The sequence below is a fragment of the Metopolophium dirhodum genome, chromosome 3 (genome assembly GCF_019925205.1).
Source record: "Metopolophium dirhodum isolate CAU chromosome 3, ASM1992520v1, whole genome shotgun sequence".
Classification (NCBI taxonomy): Eukaryota; Metazoa; Arthropoda; class Insecta; order Hemiptera; family Aphididae; genus Metopolophium; species Metopolophium dirhodum.
Window position 1 is genome coordinate 41,004,212 of NC_083562.1, and position 13,115 is coordinate 41,017,326.

Here is a 13,115-nt window from a genome sequence, read left to right on the forward strand (position 1 = left end):
TATGATATTACAATAATAATCGATCGAACCTGCGCCGTCTCCGTCGGATCGACGACTAAAAGCCACAGGTCGTGACAATATTAATATACCCATATAATAGTAATAATGCATAATAATCTTTTCGCAACCGTGTTATCTGAAATTAGATCGCGCGCAACCGCCGAAGGCAACGTTATCGCCTGTGCGAGTGCTATTATATGTGCACAAAATATAATATACAACTATTATAATAATAATTATATGTGTTTGTCCAACTATCGCATACGATCTCACTGATCTCGGTGTACAATGATATACGATAATATCGTCGTCGCGGTGCGAGGTAAGTCGGCCGTCGCGGACGTCATTCGCTCGTGAAATGACAGACATTTCGACGTGTCACCACGCGCACAGCAGCAGCCACTCGCGCCGCCCGGGGATCGGCCGACCCTTTCTATACTGCGCATTTCCATATAATATTATATTATGCGAATCACCGTATTCAATAATAATTATATTATATTATAATGCCATGATAATGGGCACCTACGAATAATTGTACCTATACACATTATAATACAGACGCCAGAAACATATACGCGTAGATACCTACACAGGACACGTTGCTTCTCAATGGTAGTCGGACGCTGATAATATAATACAGTTATTAGGTACTTATTATACGCGATGGAAATAATATCGCTATTAGCGGACACCTGTTATTAGAGGTTTGAAACGTCGGCATTTCATCGCCATCATCATAAGTCATCTCACTTGTTATTATGGATTATACCATTGAATAATATCTTTCGTAGTTACCTACCTATTAAACAATTAAACATAATGATTATATTTTTTTTTTCAATTTTCTCTAAAGCTTAGATGGGTTTTGGGAGATCACATTACCTACGGTATATTATTACTAAATTAATATATTATTATTATATAGGTACATGCACGAATGCGGGTAGACATCACGCATAATAATATTACGCCTATACCAACGCGCACGTGACGGTAGTCGACAAACGCTTGATAAGCCCGAATTTGTATCGTATTCGACATTGTAATTTTAATATTAACTATTATATTATTATATTATGCACTGCAGATAATATGCACATCGAAGCCGCTATTGAAAGTATAAAATATCGTATAATAATAAATCATAATTATATACTATATACACCGAACGAATAAACCGGCAACGTGATACCTTGGGAACGTCCTCTGCGCAGCAGTCGGATCACTCGAAAATGAATTCGAGTGTTTTGCGATTAGTGCGAGTGGTTTCATCAAAATAAACAATACCACCGTGTATGCCGCATGCGTAGACATTTTGTACAGATACTACAACACAGGTACATTGTTTTGTATTAATCTGATATGAAGCTAGTTTCGAGCACCCTTAATATTGAATCGTTTATCACATCATTTTTCGAAAATTCTACTGTTATTCCAACAATACTCGAATATACATATTAATATACAGAGTGATTCATCAAGCACACCAACCCCCGTTTTTATCCTTTAACAGTACATTTATTCAAATTCTCATTGAATATGTAGACATACAGTAGTCTTACATACCATTCTTTGAGACCATATTTTCAAATATATTGATTGTAACTACTTAATCCTGTGGCGTTTTTTTTTTTTTTTTATAAGACCTGAAATGTTTATTGGACTTCTTTTTAAATTTTTGACGCGTCTAAATCGATATTCAAACGAGTATTTTCGGAGTTATTAGGCTTTATGTATGAAGGATAATAGTCCTTAATACCTATAATGGTTTTATATAAAATTTTGAATAGATGTAATATATCACGAGTACAAGACGTATACTAGACTAAACCTACTTATTATACTCTGAGTTCGAACAAATTTTATAAAGTAAAACCTTAAAAACTGTAATAAATTAATATTAATTACCATAATGTTTGAATCATCTCGCACATCTTCTAAACCTATTATATAGACTATTATTTAGTAATAAGGACTATTACTATTAACCATAGTACTCGAAGAACTTGGAAATTACTCATTCAAATTTTGATTTGCATTCATCACAATTTCCAAAAATATCATTCTCCTAACCTAACCTAATGTAAGTACAAAATTGTGGTTCTCGTTTCACCACAGGACACACCTGAAATATCATTAACAATCTAAATTCAAAGGATTATGGTAATTAAATTTAAAAAATCAGAGTTACAATAAATGTATAAATTCATTATTTAAATAAAAATATGGGAACATTCTTGTTGAATCATTCTGTATATTATACGCTGTAAACGAAACTTGCGAAACTCGTGCGTAAGTAGGTGTGTCAAGCGCAGTGATTTAACGGCGCCACAGCGGCGTACAAAGAACAAGTGAACAAGTGAGAACTCTTCGAAAATTTACGGTACGTATATATACAATGATATCGTTAATCGTTATCAATCACAGAACGATAATTACGTATTCGTGTAGAATTACACACATTACATACTCGTCAGCATGTTTTATACTATTTTCAATCGAAATCACGCTTAAATACACAGTCCATTCTGAACTACTCATATTATTATTGTATTGTTAGAATTACAGGTATTCAACGGAAATAATCAGTAAATATTATTTGAGAATAATGTCCATAGCATGATCCAAGCCGATGTTTAAAAATCGATATACATCTATTTGCCTTTAAATGATAAGTTTATATTATAATTTATAAAATATAAAAATTTAGAGACCAACTACATTTTTTCGAATACCGCGTGTATTTGTTATAGATATGTGAGGTTAATTTGAAATGCGTAAAGCCACGAGATGTCGCTTTTGAAAAATTATTCCAAAAATCTTTTAAAAACCATCCAGGTACAGTCACAACTACATTTTAACGACTAAACCAAACTAGTGTGTTTAATTAATAATAATTAATAAACAATAAAATTGATTAGAATATATCTATATATTGACGCACAATTTAATAATTATAAAATCAATAACATTAATACGTCGTTAATAGCATAAATTACGAGTATTGTAATATGTGTATAGTAAAGTTAACCGTTTTGTAATCATCGATATTCGATATACCTACTACCTAGTGTTCTTTATTTCACAGTTGTATAAATAAATATACACAGACGACTAATAATGTTATGGGTAATTTAATCACAAAAGTATGAAATGAGGTAACTCTATACTAATATACGATCAGCCATCGACGACTTAAAAATAAAAATAAAGACAATAATAAATATAGGTACCTACTAATTTGTACTAAAATAAAAAATTGTCTGAGTAAACATTTAAAATAGGTATGATAATAAATAATGATATTACCTATATGTATACCTACTAAATAGATTTAAGAAATGTATTTTTGACATGTTATATGTTATCATCAACACTTTAACGATAACATTTATTGGTTATTACTGTATATTAAGAATAAAATATTCATAATAAGAATGGTATTATACTTGCTTATAATTGCGTATCCGCTATTAATTGTCAACAATAGGCTATAAAATATTAAAATGCACACTGAAGTTAAGTAGGTATAGTAATTAAACACGTATTATTTTACCAATAAGGGTCACTTTTTAGAAGCTGTAAACACTAGCTGTTTAATCGGAAATCAAACAAATTGTCAAATGGAACAACTGTTTAGACTAAAAGAGGCTTCGGAAAAGTCACTGTTTAAGACGGTTCACTGAGACGAGCAGTTATCATAGCCAATTTAGGTACTTATCGATGGAAATTGTATTTTTGAATTGGATAGAGAAGATCGAGAATTATTTGATTCAATAAAAAATTATCAATATATATATTTTCTAAGCCATACGTATTTCCAAAATTATCAATACATTTTTCAAAAATAAAAAGTAAAAAAATTCACCATCGTCAGCAACGGTTATAATTCTTACTGTTGAATATCCTCGATGAGCCAACATTAGAGGAGAGTGATATAATAGTGGCCAAATATTGTGTCAACAAATTTTTGTCGTGAAAGTGAACAAATTAAGTTAAACGTATGAATACGATCGCCGTCGATATAAACAGTCCCTAACATAGTTATAAATTGTGGTCAAAACGTAGTAAGTCAATTATTGTTATTCGTGATGTTCATTATCATTGTGTGACTCTAAACAGCTACAATAAGTACGATTTCAGTAGGATTTTAGAATTCTTATACTATTGGAGAAGACATACAAATGAAGACGCCATTCAATTGTATTGCAACTTATTCGTTACACAACTTCCACGCAGAATTCAAAATCCAAACAATACAAAAACACACGATAAAACTGCTTTGAAATTAAAAATAAATATAATATCTTCATACCTATACTTTAGATTTAAAGTGTCTTCTCGTGGTTTTAGTTTATGTCTTGCAGAAAAATGACAAGTCAGTAAAATTTGCTCGTCATTTGGAATATAATATTGCAATCATGATTATAGGGTGCATAGTGCACACTGCACAATGTGCATATGTATAATATTATAATATAGGTATAGGTACGCGGTTGGCAACAGCCAACAACTAAAACAAACCGAAAGTATTAGGTACCATACCATTATTATATTATAACAATAAACGACAGTGTTTAAATTTAAAATACCTTTTGTCTTATACGTTTTCAAACTCGTATCATCTCGACTAATGGTTAGACACTATCTCAGCAAAACAAAAGTATTTTCTGAATTGTTTTATAACGCCTCGCAGATTTTGCCACATGTACACATAATATAATAAATAATAATTATTATTCTTTTCAAACTATCATGCTTAAAACCATCGTTTTCTGAAGTAAATTTAACTACCGTATTGTGTAACCTAACCCACTTAGGTTGTTATATTAATAATATAATATATTATAATGTGTGCATAATATCATAGATTTGTATCAGTGATTGGGAAAATATAGGCATTAACTGTAATGTGAAAAATCTTGGACCTAAACATATGGTTTATAAAAATAAATTATTGGTAACATTTCTTACCTGGGACCATGAAGACAATATATTAAAACAAATGTTCACTACACGACACCGTAAATACAACTGATGCATTATAAGTGCGTATTATCACATTGAAAATCGATTACGAAAATCACATAAAACGTACATTAACCCGTTAGAACAGGATCGATCGTTAATTAGCCAAAAAAATCATATAATATGATAATTATTAATAGGTAGGTATACAATAAATGATTTACTGGTACGATAATATTATTATTATTATAAATTGTAAAAAAAAGTGTTAATCTGGATAGGATACGAAGCGGATAAAAGATATGTTCATTGTTCAGTAATAAATGTAAACATTAAATTATTATTTTATTTGTGAACGGTCAAACCTCGTTAGGTATATTTATTTGAACAAATGTTTTAAAAATTGCTAATAACAAATAAATTGAAGAGTATAGTGTCAACAGTAGTTTGATGTTTTAACGTTGAAATATTTTAGTCGATCGAATTTCCAGCCAATACGTACGCACTAATAGGAATGTGGAATACGTTTTTATCTTTTTCGAAAACACTAATGATTTAGGTATGTTGACTCTTAATTGGTTTTAGTAATGATCATGTAGACTAGTCCACCAGAAGCATATGAAATTTACCCAATTTTATCAAGTGAGAATTTATGCGAGAATCGATTGAAATAATGGTCATAATTTTTTTAAATTTAAGTCTGTAATTTACGTCATACAGCTGTTAATAGCTACAGAAGGATAACTTTCACTTTTATAAGAGGACGCAACGCCCGCACTCGTTAGCTTATTGTCTTACACACGTGAAGCATAATATGTCAATTTTGTCAATTGTATTAATTCAACTAATACAGCTATTAATATTTACTAGACGTAAAACATTTGTATATTAAATTTAAGTAAACATCGATCTTTTTAATGAAATTGATAGATGGAAATGTTGGCTATGCCCCACCGTTGAGTCTTATCTTTAATAACTTTGAATTTTGAAACGAGTTATTACGTATATTATAGTAATTATTACGTTCTTCTATTTCGTCGATGTTTTCCTCATTTTAAAATAATAAACACGTGTGAAATGTATGAATGTGATATTTTTTTTAAAACTGTAAATAACTAAAGAAAAACATCTTGTTTTTATCATAAATTTCTCAGAAATATAAATGTGGAAGACATAATAAATGTTATACGTATAAGTTGATACAGGTCGTAACGTGAAATTATCAATATTGATGAAAATTATATCACGAGTATGTAAAACAGAGTAGGTACAATAATTTTGTCTAATTCGATAGAAATAATATTATATCGTCGTGGATCGTCTTGTTTTCTCGTTCAAGTAGAATAATAATTGTTTCTAACAGTTTTCGTGTATATGTAGCTATTTTCTTCGGGGAGAACTTTGGCGAGACAATAACGCAGGTCTGCTGGAGTAGTCTCTTGTATCAGTAATTATGGGCAATTCACTCGAAAACATAATATATTTCATAACGTTCGACGGTTTTCGTATAAGATGCATAACATAATATTAACATCGAATCATTATTAAATATGTAGGTGCCTATATCTTATACCTTAAATAATAACATAATACTTGTTAAAATGATATGCTTTGGGAGATATTTTCGTGATTTATATTATGTTTGCCAGTCACAATAAGTACATATTATGACTTTAATCGTCACACAAGGTCTCGTGCCTTCGACGACGACATGCAAACCGAAGTTATTGCCACGGCTGCTATTGTCTTCGACTGGCTGGAGCTCAATATGATGCTCAATGTGATAATATTGCTCAACAACCCCGCGATGGTTTCATATCAGATGTGTTTATTATTATTTACGACGAATACTGATTCCCAATCAGCTACCTATATATTAATATCGGGTACAATCATGACGCATGCGTTGTTGCTGCGTATATTTTGTTTTATAGAATTTTTTTTTTTTTGCTCTCCTACCGCGGATTATTTTATACGTTAATAATAATAATATTAAAAGAAAAAAATCCGATTCAATCGCTATTTATCCCAAGTTTAAATCGTAATAATAATTATTATATACAACTACCTACTTATATTTAATTGATTGTTTTTATTTTATATATTAATATGGCTGCGTATATAAATTAACGTAACAAAATCGTGTTATGGTAATTTTCTGACCACGACGGACGACGATGGTGCTTAAAAACAATAACATATTTTGTTTTATTTACTTAGTTACGCGGCCCGTACGTCAGTACCTATACATAATAATATAATGTATAGTATAATATAAATATATTATAATCCGGCAAAAATAACACTAAACAAGGATCACCGTATACCTCATTAATATTTATACTCTGCTACATAACTAGATTTATATTATGTATGTATACATGTATAAAGTTGTATTCAAATAAATATGGCGATGTGATAAAATAATTCAATCAATGTTTTAAATTTTTTTTTAGACGGGTCGATTGTTATATATTTCATTATTAGGATAATATAATAAAGTAGCCATCATCTTATGGCTAAATAAGTTATTTAGCCATTGCCCATCATATTATATGGTCGACCACCGTATGTCAGTATTATATAATAATGTTACGAATTATGACGTACATAAGTATCTATAGATCAACTTGGCTGCAGTCTAATCGTATATTATAACAACCGAACGTCGGACTCGATCTCTGCAGCAATTGTGGATCTTACGTTATGCATTTTCGTCACGTCACATTGTCGTCGTCGTCGTGTTTGTCGGAGGGACCCATCGTTTGGGTATTATATCCGCCGGGATCGGTAAAATTGGGTGCCAAATGACCTTTTATCGGTTAAGGATGTTCTCGGGGTGTGGATAATATAAGTTCCAGGTCGACCAAATTACGAAAACAATTTATTAGAACGTTCATCGACGCGACAAGAATAAAAATATTATTATTATAATCATCGTCGTCGTTTTTATTGTTATTAAACGAACGCGCGACGGTGTACCTATGTATTAATCCTTCGGCTGTAGTGTGAACTAATAACGTTATTAAGAAGGTTGTTATTGGATTTGTTTTATTATCTCTCTTGTTTTACCTTTATATAGGTACCTATAGCTCCGACTTATGTATATGACTGCGTTTTTCGGTTAATGACCTTCTGACGTTTTCAAAGTGTCCTCAACACCGCCAGATCTGGCCATTCTCCAAGCAAACAACAATTACAACCTCAACACGCATTTGGTTCCTGTTTTATTGGTTTTAGCGACTTAGAAGAAGTATTGGTTGTGAATCTGACCTTCTTCCACACCATCACCCCAAGGAGATTACATGTAGATCAATAAAAATGTAAATTATTTTTAACGACACATTCAACTGTCTCATCTTTTCCGATTACACTAATAGCAGTAAATATTTGTGAGCGCGCGTTTCAGATAAATTATTATCATTCTGTTTTCATAGTTAGCTGTATAGTAATAGGTATAGGTAGACGTTTTATTACCGACATTTAAATGTTTGATATTATTGTTAATAAAACTGGTTCACAATCTTGAAATTTACAATTGTAAAAAAAAAAATTCAAAAAGTGGAGATACCCTGTTATTGCATCAGACCCTTCAATTATAATACTATATTAAATAGGTTACGCAAAAAATTGTCTTTATTAATATAATAAAACACATTATTAAATTCTGAATTGCTAGATACCTGCATATTATATCTCTAGTTGATTTACCATCTACGTGAACAGTTTTAAGCACGGTTTTTTAGTTTTTGTACCTAACTAATATTAAAACTAATAGGTATATACCCTTTTTAAAATTAATTAATATTAGTTCCTATAGGCACTACAAATATTTAACTCAAACATGACCGATCATATAAATATTTTAATAAAATAACATTGAATCAAGAACTTGAACTTAATATACTTATCTTATATAATACTAAGTAGTAGTGTGTACAAGTATAAAAAAGATTAAAAAATAAATTATATTATGTATAGATGGATTGTTAAAAGTTAAATAGACGATATTATAAATAAGTTTAATATTACTTCAAGATAATGCTAAAAGAGAGAATAATTAAAATCAAGTTGAGAAAAAACTTTCTTGCATTGCTATTTTTAACCAATAAAACGAGTTTATTTAGAAAATGTTTTTATACCTGTGATATAATTGTTTTACATTGATCACAAGTCACATTAATGCATTATTTTATTGAAAATGTTGTAAGTAAGTATTGATATTCATTTTTATTTTATTGCTTCTATTAGTTAGATTAATATAAGAATTTGAAATTCTTTGAAAAAGGTTTTAAAAATTTCGATTGATAGTAAATTGTTTGATGTAAATACTTAGGAATTTAAAAAATACTTCCAGAAAACTTCAAATTTTGATTTTACGAAAATAATATAGTTTAAGCAAAGGATGTTGTCTGAATATATCTAAAAAAAAATTATAACTAATTATGAACTTTTTAACTATACATTATTTTTTAAATTAATATAATGTAGTACCTACTTGGTATTTTTCAATAAAAGGTCAATGTACGAGGATTTAAATTAAATTATAATTTATAGATGTGTAGATGATGTAAGCATAATATTTAAAATTCAATATTTTACTTTCGTAAATAATAATAATCATTGTTTGCAAAGAGTAATATATTAATATGACGTAAATTCAAATGTTCCTTCTTTGCATACTCGTTTTATGTTAAATACTAGGATACTTTGTCCATTGAAAATAAAAAATAAACATCCCTGTTTAAACGATTTCCAACACACCTATTGTAATCAGGTTTAGTCTCCATTAATATTGCATGATAAATGATAATGTACATAATAGTATATAAATAATTAATTTAATTACCAATTTTCACGGTGACAATCGTCTAAAAGATATTCTATTTATTGTGGCTCAAGGTTTTTGGCAACATATATATAAATGTTAAAACGTCACATAAACCATTTTGGCATAGGTAAACGCTGAGGTTGTGGACTGAAAAATATGATACGGAGGTCGACTATTTCGAAACTGGGATTTTTCTTAATTTTGAGAAAGCAAAAAAAAATCAACTATAGTTACCTTTAATCATTAATATTGATATTGCGTATTTAAATGAGTTTGATTTAGAAATACAAATTTCTATCTGTTAATAATTGGCATCAATTCGTGTTGGAAACTTTCACTGAATGTCAATAAAATATATTATACGTAGACAGTCATTTTTTCTTGGTATACCTAACCTAACCTAACACGTACTCAATTTATTACCATTACCTGTACCTACGATTATATTACAAATTAATTTGAATTTTTACAATCAAAGAAACATTTCATCAACAACGACTTTTTATTTTTAAAATCCTAAATTTTGAGCTTGAGAATTTCAAAGTAACTGGTAGTATTTGTTTATTGTATTTAATAAAGCGGGATAAATTCCACAAAACAGGCTATATTATGTTTATGAATGTAGTAGCCAGTAGGTATACATAATAAAATGTATCAATTTATGACAAAAATTCAAATATGTGTTTCAAATTCAAAATAATTTATAACTATAATTTTTCTATAATTAATTAATGGTGTATTATATTAATATTTAATACACGTATTAAATATTAATATACACGTATATTATAACCAAGTTGTCGATTAAGCGACTGATTATTTAATTTGATTCGAAGTACCCAATATCTAATATTCTATTAACATAGAATTGTCATTTTCTTAGATGTTTTGTAAGCTTTAATAGCCATGTTTACATCATACAGTCCCATATTAATAGAGACAAACATAATCAAATTACATCAGAACAAATTATTGTACTATCAGCTTATATATGTGTATAATAATATATATTATGTGGTGTCTTGTAGGTATTGTGGTATTTTATGGCTGATCAAATCACTGTTATAGAACATTGCTAATGTACATATTATAATTGTAGATAAATAGCTTAAGTATTTGTATGGGTTTCGAGTACCTATAAGCGAAAAAGATATTGATTTTATGATGATATTTTAGTATTTTACATATTTATGTAAAAATAAACTTTGATACGATTTTATATTACGTACACATACACGAACCGTTTTTTGAATTATTTGTTGGAACAATAAATTATACATATTATTTTTTTTAATCGTTTTGATCGTTGTCTCTTATGACCTATTGGACTTTAGACTCAATAGATGTATTAAACTTAAGTTACCAAAAAACCGTGGATGGTCGCAACAATTTAATATTACCGAGTCCGATTAATTTTAACAAAATATTCTAATTTTTCGTCTGTATTTAATAAACGACAACTGATCGTTTTATTGTTTGCTAGTATTATGATAAATGCGAAAATTTCCGGTACCCAAATTCTACGCTGTAGGTTAGGTATAGGTTCTACTTAATTTCTACCAAATTCTACCTGTTAACACAAGTATATAATATAGAACCACAAGTACCTAAACGTCTGATGGCAATTCAGAGTACACATGTCACAATAATAAAGTATAAAGTATCGCCAGAGACTTTGCCCCCCCCCCCCCCCCCGAAAATTAGTCAAAATTTTTTGTTTTTTCAATTATATTTTCGTATAGTGTGGTGATTTCAATAGTTATGGTGGGTAGTATTATTCAGATTTTTGACCCTATCTTTGTTTATTGCTCTCTAATTTATATATATTTTTTTTGGTTGTATTGAGATAATAATACATATAATTTATAATTCTGGCCAAAGACCTACTATAATTAAGTTAGCTTGATTAATATAATTCTAGCTCCTCCCCCCTTGAAAAACCCTGGTAGCACCATTATAAATATCCAGCGATATCGCAATATTGATCTATGCTAGTTAAATATTGTACATATATTTTTTTTAAAAATTGACAAAACAGTTTTCCATGTCGATAATGCAATGATATATTCTAACAATAATATAATATTATAGTAGGTACCTACACATTTATATTATGTCGTAGACAATTTAATACATCGCGTATTGTGCGGTGTGGCAGTCATAAGAATAAGTTACCAAAAAATCCACGCCACGACATAGAATAATGTATATAATTTCATGTAATATGTAAACTCGCGTAGTATCTGCCCATGTGATATTATAATTTAATAATATCACGCGTTATATAATCAGATTTCCGACACCCGCGATTAAATGGTTCAACAAATTTGCGATACGAGAAAATGAAGGACCGTAGGTATCGTAAGTAAGTATAAAAAAAACTTTAAGCAGAATTCCACGAAACAATTTTACGGACATTACCTAATATTCGTTGTGCGAGATGGTGGGAAAATTGCATCGCTCCGATTTCATAAGTCTTATTTTTTTACTCCGCAATGATCAATGATATGAATTTACAATGGCACGCCAGTAAATAGGTACTTACAAAAATATTATCTGTATATTCGGCGCCAAAAATGTATAGCATTTTGGACCCGCCACCCAGCTGATGCGAAAATAAAATACTTTTACTCATAGTGTATACGACGTCTTATTATAAACATCGTTCTACAATTTACTCAAATATCACGCTCAATCGTAATACAGAATTAGATATTTTTATTATATTATATTATTATACCTGCACGCTCGCACGTATACGCCACTAAATAATTATACCATGTCCAGGTAAGTTGGCAGAAGTTATAGATGATAAACCCCCTCTCGTGGTTTTTTAGATTAAGTTCAGCTCTGGATATATAATAATAATATGTTTTATCATTATTTTATTAATTTAATCACGCTAGGTGGTTAGGTGACGCTTAAACGTGGCTTTCTGTGACGTATTATGTTCTCAACGAAATATACTGTCGCCTGTTCACAGCAGATTCGTTTAAACACCGTCCTTGACAAATTCCCGGATACGACACCGATTCTATAGTGAGTGTGCGACGGACACGAGTAAATTTCAATTTCTTTTTAATACGATCGGAGCGAAATAAACGAAATCCGTTTCGGCGGCGACGGTAAAATGTATGGCCGGAGATTGTCACGTTGTACACAATATAATATATAGGACGGTTATCGCGCGGTATACCTATATATATATACTTGTCTTATATAGTTGTATACCGCAACAGACAACCGCTGTATGCACCTATTACACCTACATGCGGATACCTATATAGTATTTATACACCGTATCGCTTAGGTT

General features: G+C 29.9%; 1 protein-coding gene across 2 annotated transcripts in view; it reads right to left on the minus strand.

Moving 5' to 3' along the window:
* Positions 1 to 13,115, minus strand: part of LOC132940318 (facilitated trehalose transporter Tret1-2 homolog) — a 78,063-nt gene that overhangs the window by 57,250 nt on the left and 7,698 nt on the right. The gene's annotated exons all lie outside the window — the stretch shown is intronic.